General features: G+C 47.1%; 1 protein-coding gene across 2 annotated transcripts in view; it reads right to left on the reverse strand.

Annotated features, from left to right (window-relative positions):
- The window catches only part of PTER (phosphotriesterase related), a 39,461-nt gene that overhangs the window by 23,373 nt on the left and 7,489 nt on the right, over positions 1-8,599 (reverse strand). Inside the window, exon 2 of one of the 2 annotated variants that reach the window (XM_019508347.1) lies at positions 3,418-3,660. The exons of the other annotated variant lie outside the window; for it this stretch is intronic. The gene's annotated coding sequence lies outside the window, so the exon portion shown is untranslated. The remainder of the gene's footprint in view (positions 1-3,417; positions 3,661-8,599) is intronic. 2 annotated transcript variants of the gene reach the window in all.

An 8,599-nucleotide genomic window follows, 5' to 3' on the forward strand; every position in this document is an offset into this window, starting at 1 on the left:
ACCACATATTCTGAAACACACACACACACACACACACACACAATGTACTTTTCTTCTACCACATATTCTGAAACACTTTTTGCCAAGTTTTAAATGACTTGAGGGATGGAATTTCCATTGTTTGCTGTGGAGAAACCATCCCACATTTTAGCAGACATCATTATATCAAAGAAGCTGCTGTTGATATTCAGCCTAAATTTTCCTTTTGGTTCAGTGCTTCCTGTCTTCCTATCCTAGACCACCCTTCTTGTTAATGCTTGGTTACATTTGTTTGCTTATAAGCAATGTACAAATACATGTTAATAAATTGTCTTTACAGACTAACATCTTATGGGAATTGTGACACAACTGGGTCTTTATAAGGAAATTAAAGAAGGAAAAGATAGCAGCTTTGCTGATCAGCCCAGAAAGGGTGTAGCTCTCAAAAGTGCGGAGATGACTGTAAGGGAGCAGAAAAATATAGCACCACTGCTGGCATTATTGGCTGAGTGAAGTTAGATACAGTTGCACCTGCGTGTGGTAACAGCAGTAGAAAAGAGTGAATCAGTGGGCACATCTACATTTAATATTAGTGTGATGCAACAAACTCCAGCACAGTGTATGCCAGAATTTATTGCCCTTGGGTGCCCGGGACTGCAGCACGTTTTGCTGGGGCAGAGCAGCCCTGGCTGGCAGGGGGCCTCAGGGGTCAGCCTGCCAGCCTGGGGCTACTTTGACCCAGCTCAACGTGCTGCAGAGAGACTGGGCAGCCCTCACACTGTGGCACCCTTGTGCCCCAGCCAGCCCCATCAGTGTCTAAACATGTGCAGTGGCATACTAAATAATAGGTCTGTGCAAAGCAGCAAGTATTTAATTCGGATTCAGCCAATTCGGAGAGACAGTGATTCAATTTGGTGATTTAAATTACTGTCCCAATTCGATTCGGCTGATTCGGATCCCCAGATTCAGTGCCAATTTGGAGATTTGGCCCTAGACCAGGCTTGTCCAACATACGGCCCACCAAGCCATTTTCCGAGGCCTGAGGTCCCTTGCTCGGGACAGTCAGGTGGGGGAGGGGAGCTGCTCACGCCTGCGGGGCTGGGCTTGTCACGTGAGCTGGTTCCTGCCGCCACCCCGAGGGCTACATGGCGCCTGGCTACCCCAGCCACGCCTGACAGGATAAGCTGGGGACAGTGCCTGCTTTTACTTCTCTCCGGCTCAGCCCCTTGCCCCCCGCATCCCGCCCACCTCCCGGGACCCACTGGGCTTGGCAGCTGTGGGGCGGGAACAGGGTGTGGTGCCTGGAGCAGGGAGTCAGCAGGGCAGCCCCGGGGGGGGACCTAGGCAGGTGGGGTCCTGGCGTGACCTCTGTGGGGTGAGGCGGCAGGAGCCGGTGTCTGCCGGACCCCGCGCTCCGGGCTCGCAGTGCTGAGGCCACCGGGCACCATGGTGAGCAGGGCTGTGCATGCAGGCGGGTGAGGGGCTACAGTGCAGTGGCCGTCTCGCTCTGGCCCCCCTTGGGCAGCGCCGGTTTGTGAGGCTGCGCTGCTCGGGGGGTGGGGATGTGGAGCTATTTATTTCTTCCCCACCAGCAGCTACCATGAACCTTGTAGTAACAGGCAGGTGCAGCAGGGCTGCACAGGAAGGGTCTCTCTGGCCCAGGACAGAGGGTGTTTGAATATGGCTTGCCAGCCCACTGGGTGATAAAAAGTTCATGATCCGGCCCCAGATTCAAAAAGGTTGGACACCCCTGCCCTAGACTATACAGCAGGGGTGGGCAAAATGCAGCCTGTGGGCTGGATGTGGCCCACCAGGCCGTTCTATCCGGCTCTGTGGGGCCCCTAAAAAAATTAGAAAATTAAGTTATCTGCCTCTGGCTGCCTGTCATGTGGCCCTCAATGGCTTGCCAAAACTCAGTAAGTGGCCCTCCGCTCGAAATAATTGCCCACCCCTGCAACACAGGCAGCAGTCCTCCACGACACTGGATGCAGCTACCTCCACCTGGTAAGTCTTGTGGTGGCTGGAGGGGGAAGGGAAGGGGCATGGGGGCGCAGATCAATGCCCCCACAGTGAGGGAGGGATTGGGGCTGGGAGAAGCTGCCCAGCTGGGGCAGGGGGGGCACAGGACTCAGGGAGGAGGGATCCCACCACTGCGTGCTGCTGCACACTGCCAGTCTGGGAGGGTATGGGAGTGAGCGTGTGCTCCTGGATCTGCGTGGGACAGGGTGGCCTGGACTGCGGTCTGGATGGGTGGCAGAAGCTGCTGGGAGTGGGGGTTATGCCCTCCTGCTGTTTCCCCAGCCTCCCTGTGCCTCCTAGACAAGCCATGGCTTTGCCCCAGTTGGGTGAGCAGCAGCAGGGCATGGGGGCGGGCATGTGCACCCGGATCGGGGCTGGGCTGATGGCAGGGGCTATGGGGAATTTTAGGGTGGCTACAGCACCCCCATAACCTCCACTCCACTGTGCTGTGTGGGGGTGGGGCACAGCCAGGGCTGCACTCCAGGTTGCAACTGGAGCTAGCCACCCACAGTGCAGCCCTGGCTCCACCCGCCCCACAGACTGCAGCCTGGCAGCAGGCAGCTGGGGCTAGCCTCCCGAAGCGCAGCTTGACCCAGCCCACCCCACGCAGATCTGGGGGCACACGCCTGCTCCCATGCCCTTCCAGATTGGTGGTGAGGGCTGCCAGAAGAGGAGGTCCCGGAACGGCGGTGCACAGCAGCGCACAGTGGCAGGACCCCCCTCCCCGAGTCCTGTGACCCCCCCACCCCGGCTGGGCAGCTTGCCTCAGCCTCAACCCCAATCCCTCCCTCACTGTGGGGGCATTGATATGCGCCCACCCAACCCCCCTTCCCTCCCTCATATGCTCACCACAACAGATTTATCAGCTGGAGGCAGCTGTGTCCAGTGTTGTGGAGGACTGCTGCCTGTATAATCTATGGCTGAATCTCTGAATTGGCGCTGAATCTCCCCGAATCGATTCGGAGGCTTCTGATTAGATTCAAACCTTTTAACAGGTCTCCCAATTCGGATTTGGAGATTTGGCTGCTGAATTAAGCCAAATCTCCTCTGAACTGAATTGGCTACTGAAGCGTCACACAGCCCTACTAAATAACACCGCCACAGGATAGTACTTTTGTTTACAAGTACTAGTCTATGGTGGCATTTATTAGTTTACTGTGGCCTAACAGGGCCACACATGTAGGTGCCGATACTTTACTGTGGAGCTGATTAGTCAGCTCCACAGTAAACATCTCATTTATATGTGCCCAGTGAGAACCAAGATCAGATAAGGGGTATCGAAACAAGGAGTCTGAATTTCATCTAGTTGATACTGAATCAACTGTACAGATCTGCTCTCTCATTTCAGCATTTATACTCCTCTGATACTTGTAAGCAGTTATGATAGCTCAGTTTAGTTATACATTCAATTTTTTTTACCATTTCTCTATTAGTTGCTCCCTTCAGTTCCTTAATTATTTCTGTGGCTGTGAGTTTCATCCAATATTTCTAGATCTTACTGGGCCCAAATCTTTCTGCCGTAGATTAGGCAAGTATGTGCTTGATTGCAACTGGGACCCAAGGTTAGCAGCAACAGCCTGATGGTTTATATGACAAGCTGGAAGTTCATTGGTAGATGCAGGTATGTTGAGAATGTAATATCTCAAGAATGGAGATGTTTACCTAGTTAAAATTGGAAATGAAAGGTATAATCAATGAAAGACCCACATTATTTATTTTTGTATTGAGTTCAGTTATTTTAAATTTATTATATGCTTTCCATTTTCTGTGCGAGCTGAAGATTTCTGCAGCAGCATTACAGATATTAGTGAATAGATGAGATTTTTAAAAATTATGTGGGAAACATTTGGGACTTTTGGGTATCTTGGCTGCGGACAGGGGTTGGGAGTTGCAAAAGTTGAGCTAAAAGTGAAAGGTTATGTATCCATTACTAATCCTCTGAGCCAGCCAGTGCTTCCCTGGCATTTGTATGGTATTCAGCATCCTGTCATTTTGTGGTCCAGCATTTCATCTCGTCTTCCTGTTTGATCGCTATGTCCACAACAGTGATCATTGTGGTATTCTAAAACAAAGCATTCATCTGATAAAATACATTTTATCTCAGCAGTTTGACCATGTAAAAATATCACATTCCAAGCAAAGGAAAACACCATCCTTTATTGTGATAAACTCAATATCAGATTAAGATAAATGTTTCCTATTAAATAGCAACCACTGTATGTTCATTCACGATTCTCTGCTCTCCAGCAGCTGTCAAATTTTGTCAGCTTGAGCCACCAGCTGAACATATTTGGCACCAAAGCTGAATATTATTTGCTTGGTACTCTCATTTTATTTTTCAGTATCCCCCAACATTCACTATCCCTTTCTTATGCCAAGAAATTAGCCTGTGTATGGGCACCTTATTTACGTCACTGAGTGGGGATTTTGGTGGTGAGTCTTCTTCTGCATTTGTGAAATTATGACCAAATTATACTAACACACTGCTTTAAATCTAGAATTGGTACATACATCCTTTGTATGTAAAACAGTGCAACTAAAAACAGAATTTGGCCACTGGACAGCAGGAATTCTTACAGCAGAATTTCAGACTCAGTTTTACAATGGACTTAGTTTCACTGGCAAAGTATTTTGATCAGACTAGCACTTCTTTGACATGGCTGAATCTAGAACATTGGTTTTTTAACTTAATTTCCATGAAACCATGTTATGTTATTTCTCCAAGCATAAATGGGTGGTGACTAAGATATTCCTTAAGGTGATTGTCAGAGTTGGACCCTATCAAAGGCATCCATTCTGAAGTTTAGTCTAAATCTCTACAAGTCAGAATTAGATGCAATTCCCATTTTTTCTTAAGTGTACTTGCTATATTAACACTAAACATAGCTGACTATCCAATTCAAGTTAGATCTGCCTGATGTTAGTTGCAAAGGCTTGAGGATATGTAGTCACAATCCCCAGCCAAGCAAAATAATCAGTTATGAAACAAAATACATGTTTAATGATGTCCAGAGGATAAGACTAACTGGAGCATACATTATTGATTAAAGAGAGAGGTCCTTCCCACTTCTGTCTCTCTTCTAGTGAATATCATAAACATGGATTTATTACTGGCGAAACTCTCACAGAAAATCTTCTGTTCAACTTTTATAGTGTTAACCTATTACTGCAACAGAAAAACTAGCATCAAAAGGGCATTAAGCTCTCTATATGAAGTACAAATAACTTCTATATCTTTTAGATCAGCAAGGGCCAACCTTTTTGGCAAGTGGGCATCTGCCACAAATTAGCCTTTCACCTTTCTCATGTGCTGCTCTGATCCCTTCCTCTGCCCCATCTGCTACTCTGCTTCCTAATTTGTGTCCCTATCTGGTCTCCTTCTCTGCTTTCTGCTTCCTGCTGTGGTTCTGTCTGCCAAGTGCCACAAACAGAGGCTGCCTGCCACTTACGGCACTTATGCTGCATACCCTGTTTTAGATCTTTCAGGGTAAACACAGTAACACAGTAACACCCTATGGTCATTTTATAGTAAGGAAGTGCTAGCTACCTATAGAATTCCAGTATAAAAATAATGTATCACGTTCCATGTAACAGAAACAATAACTGCCTGGTAAAGAGTTTTCGGTAACTGTGATTATTCCAACTATGAAAAATTTGCCATTTTGAAGAGAGAGATACGGTTAGAAAACACTTTCGCACTGTATTTACTGTATTTGCATTGTCTGCATACTAGTAGATACAGTACGAAAATCCCAGTTAGAAGGTAATGTTGTGTAATAGATTTAAATGGTAAATGTCAGGAGAAGTGGTTGTGCTAGATACACTTGTCCTAATGTAAAACATCACTTGAGGAAATTTCCAAAATATGAGATTACAATAATAGTGCTCTTAGTAGGTCATTGTGTTCACTTGTTTGTGAAGGTAAAGAACAGTCATTTTGTTAAAAATGATCTTCTAATTTATTACTGTAATTTCTTGGTTTTTGCCAAGTAATAACTTGGTTTTTGCCAAATTAACTCACAAAGTGTATTTCAGAGGGGACTGCTCTTGTGTGAATCATTAAAGGCAAAATACTTTTCTCTGTCACAAAATCGTTGCCTTAAATCGTTGGTTTAAAGTGAGTTGCCTGACCCCGTCAGTAACTGAATGTTTTTGACTATTGCTGGTGTTCGGTAACCCGGCCTCTTGTTTTGTAAAAGGTTCAGTGATTTGAATCATTCCCAGAGTCCAGGCAAAGAGACAACAATGACTGTATTAAACATACTATGCTCTCCTATATAAACAAAACCTGGCACCACCACATGTGCTATTTACACTTCATATTTAGCTCTACTTTCAAATGACCTTTTCCCCCTGCATCTCCATTTTTAAATGCATTTTCAGCCTGATGAGGCAAACCTGTATAAACATGGTTTGAATGAGTAATTATACTGCAATTAAAAGATTAGTTTGTATGGTAAAAGTAGAGATTGCTAATTGATTATATTCTGGTATTTTTCTTTGGTTTCTTAAATATTTCTTTTTATCTTTTTTATTTTGCTTTTTTACTCATAGTACATTATTCAAGAAAAAAGATTTTTATTGAATCAGAATTTTTGTTTACTTTTAGGCTGCTATTTTGATATAGTTGTTGATTTTTCAAGAGGAATTTCCCTCTAATTCCTTTCTATCAGTTAAATTAGATTAATCTCAACTAATCTGGTCTGACCCATGTAAGGACTCCTGGTTATGTATATGATCCATTATAGCCTGTGGGTGCTGTCTGTTGGTTTCTACCAGGGAAAAAAAATCTAAAATTATCTGCTCTATTGCTGGAATTTTCTTCTAGCCAGGATGGACATGTTGAATTGAAGGTTCTGTATTATGAAATAGATATGGACTTGACAGACGTTTTTATAGCAAATTCTGCCTGAAGCTGTTTAAACTACTCTACAAATATTAGAAGTAACCCCATTTTACAAATAAAGAAATCAAAGCTTGGGGTGTTTAAATAAATTACCCACAATAAAACAGTGGGGCCAATTCTCTCCTCTTGTGAGATACGTTGCTGTCACTGGATTCAGTTAATTGGCAGCTAAAGCAGTATTAGAAACTCACTGTGGGGTGCGGGGTGGAGCAACAGGAGGTGGGGGGAATGCACAAGGTCATACCAGGAGCAGTGCGGGGAGGGAGAAGAAGGTGGGCAGGGACACAGCGGTGCCATCCAGTGCCCCATGGTGCTGCTGTTCTGCCTCCAGCTCCATGCATGTCCCCCACATTTCCCCCTGCCCCCGCCCCATTCCCCCCCACACTGCTCCTGGTGCAGCCTTGTGTGGTCCCCCCACCCTCTGCCACTCCACCCTGCGCTGTCGACTCCCAGGAATGGGGGGGGAGGAGGCAAGTTTGCACATGGTGGCAGCCACCAACACCCGGCAGCATGCAACATGCCCCCCTCCATGCTTCCCCTCCCCCTCTCTGCCTGCTGTTGTTGGGGTGGCCAGTGGCAGCAGCAGTGTAAGCAGAGGGTGGGGGGTGCAGCAGCGGTGTGGGGATACTGCCACCAGAACACCCCATTCCCCTTCCCACTCCCCTCCCTCCCACTCTGCCCCCCTCTCACCTCCCCGTCCCTGCCAGCTGTTGGGGGGATGGCGCGGCTGCTCCCTCTGTCTATAACGATTCGGGCCCTTGCGGCCAATCAGGACACGCCCTCTTGGTAGTGCATGCAGAGTTGGCCCAGAGTGTTACAGACAAACAGATAGACAGACTAAGGCTTTTATTATATTAGAGTTTTCTCACATACAGCGTGCACTTTTCCCTCAAAAACCAGCTGCTGGAAATCATAGTGAGCATTATATGTAAGAAATAGAGCAAGGGCAGTTTCTACTGGTTATGGGAGAAAGTGAAAGCAATGTCTGCATGTAGTTACAGGGCGTTTATATACGTGCTCCACGAGTGGGGGGTGAGGTAGAGAGAGGGTGCTTTAATTAGGGCCGCTGAGAGCCACTTTAATTAAAGCACCCGCAGTTTCTCCTGTGTTAGCATCCCCGTGCTGAAAAAGTGTGGTAGAGGCTTTAATTAAAGCTCTTCGATCGCTGGAGTCTGCTGGAAACATGGTAATTATGACATGCTGTAGTTATGGCATGTTGGAGCAGCCTCACTGGACGTGTATAGGCACCCACAGGCAGCAGAACAATGAACAGGCTCTGCTTCCTAGCTGCTGCCTCTCAGTTACTACAAGGAAAGATTTTTTTTTCTTCATTCAAAAACAAAGGGTGCTGACACACTGGCAGCTGTCCAGTCTAATTCATGGTACTTCATAGAAAGTGCCATAAGTTAGCCAGACCCCCCTGCTGTTGGATCGGGAGGGTGGAGGACTGACCTCAACTTTGGAGCCAATCCAGCAGGAGAGGCTGTGTGTCTGCAGCCTCTTCCCCTAACTCCACCTCCGTACCAGCTCCAGTGCTGTCTCAGGATGGGAGGGGGAAAAGGCAGGGGAGGGAGGTCTGTTCTGGGCTTTGCCCAGACTTTGCTGGAGTTGGGGAGCAGGTGGATTGGAGTCTCCCTTAACTGGGGAACTCCAATCCACCCACCCCACCCAACCCCAGAAGGAACCCCCTCCTCT

The sequence above is a fragment of the Gavialis gangeticus genome, unplaced genomic scaffold, assembly GCF_001723915.1.
Source record: "Gavialis gangeticus isolate Ggan-Ray unplaced genomic scaffold, GavGan_comp1, whole genome shotgun sequence".
NCBI classification, from domain to species: Eukaryota; Metazoa; Chordata; order Crocodylia; family Gavialidae; genus Gavialis; species Gavialis gangeticus.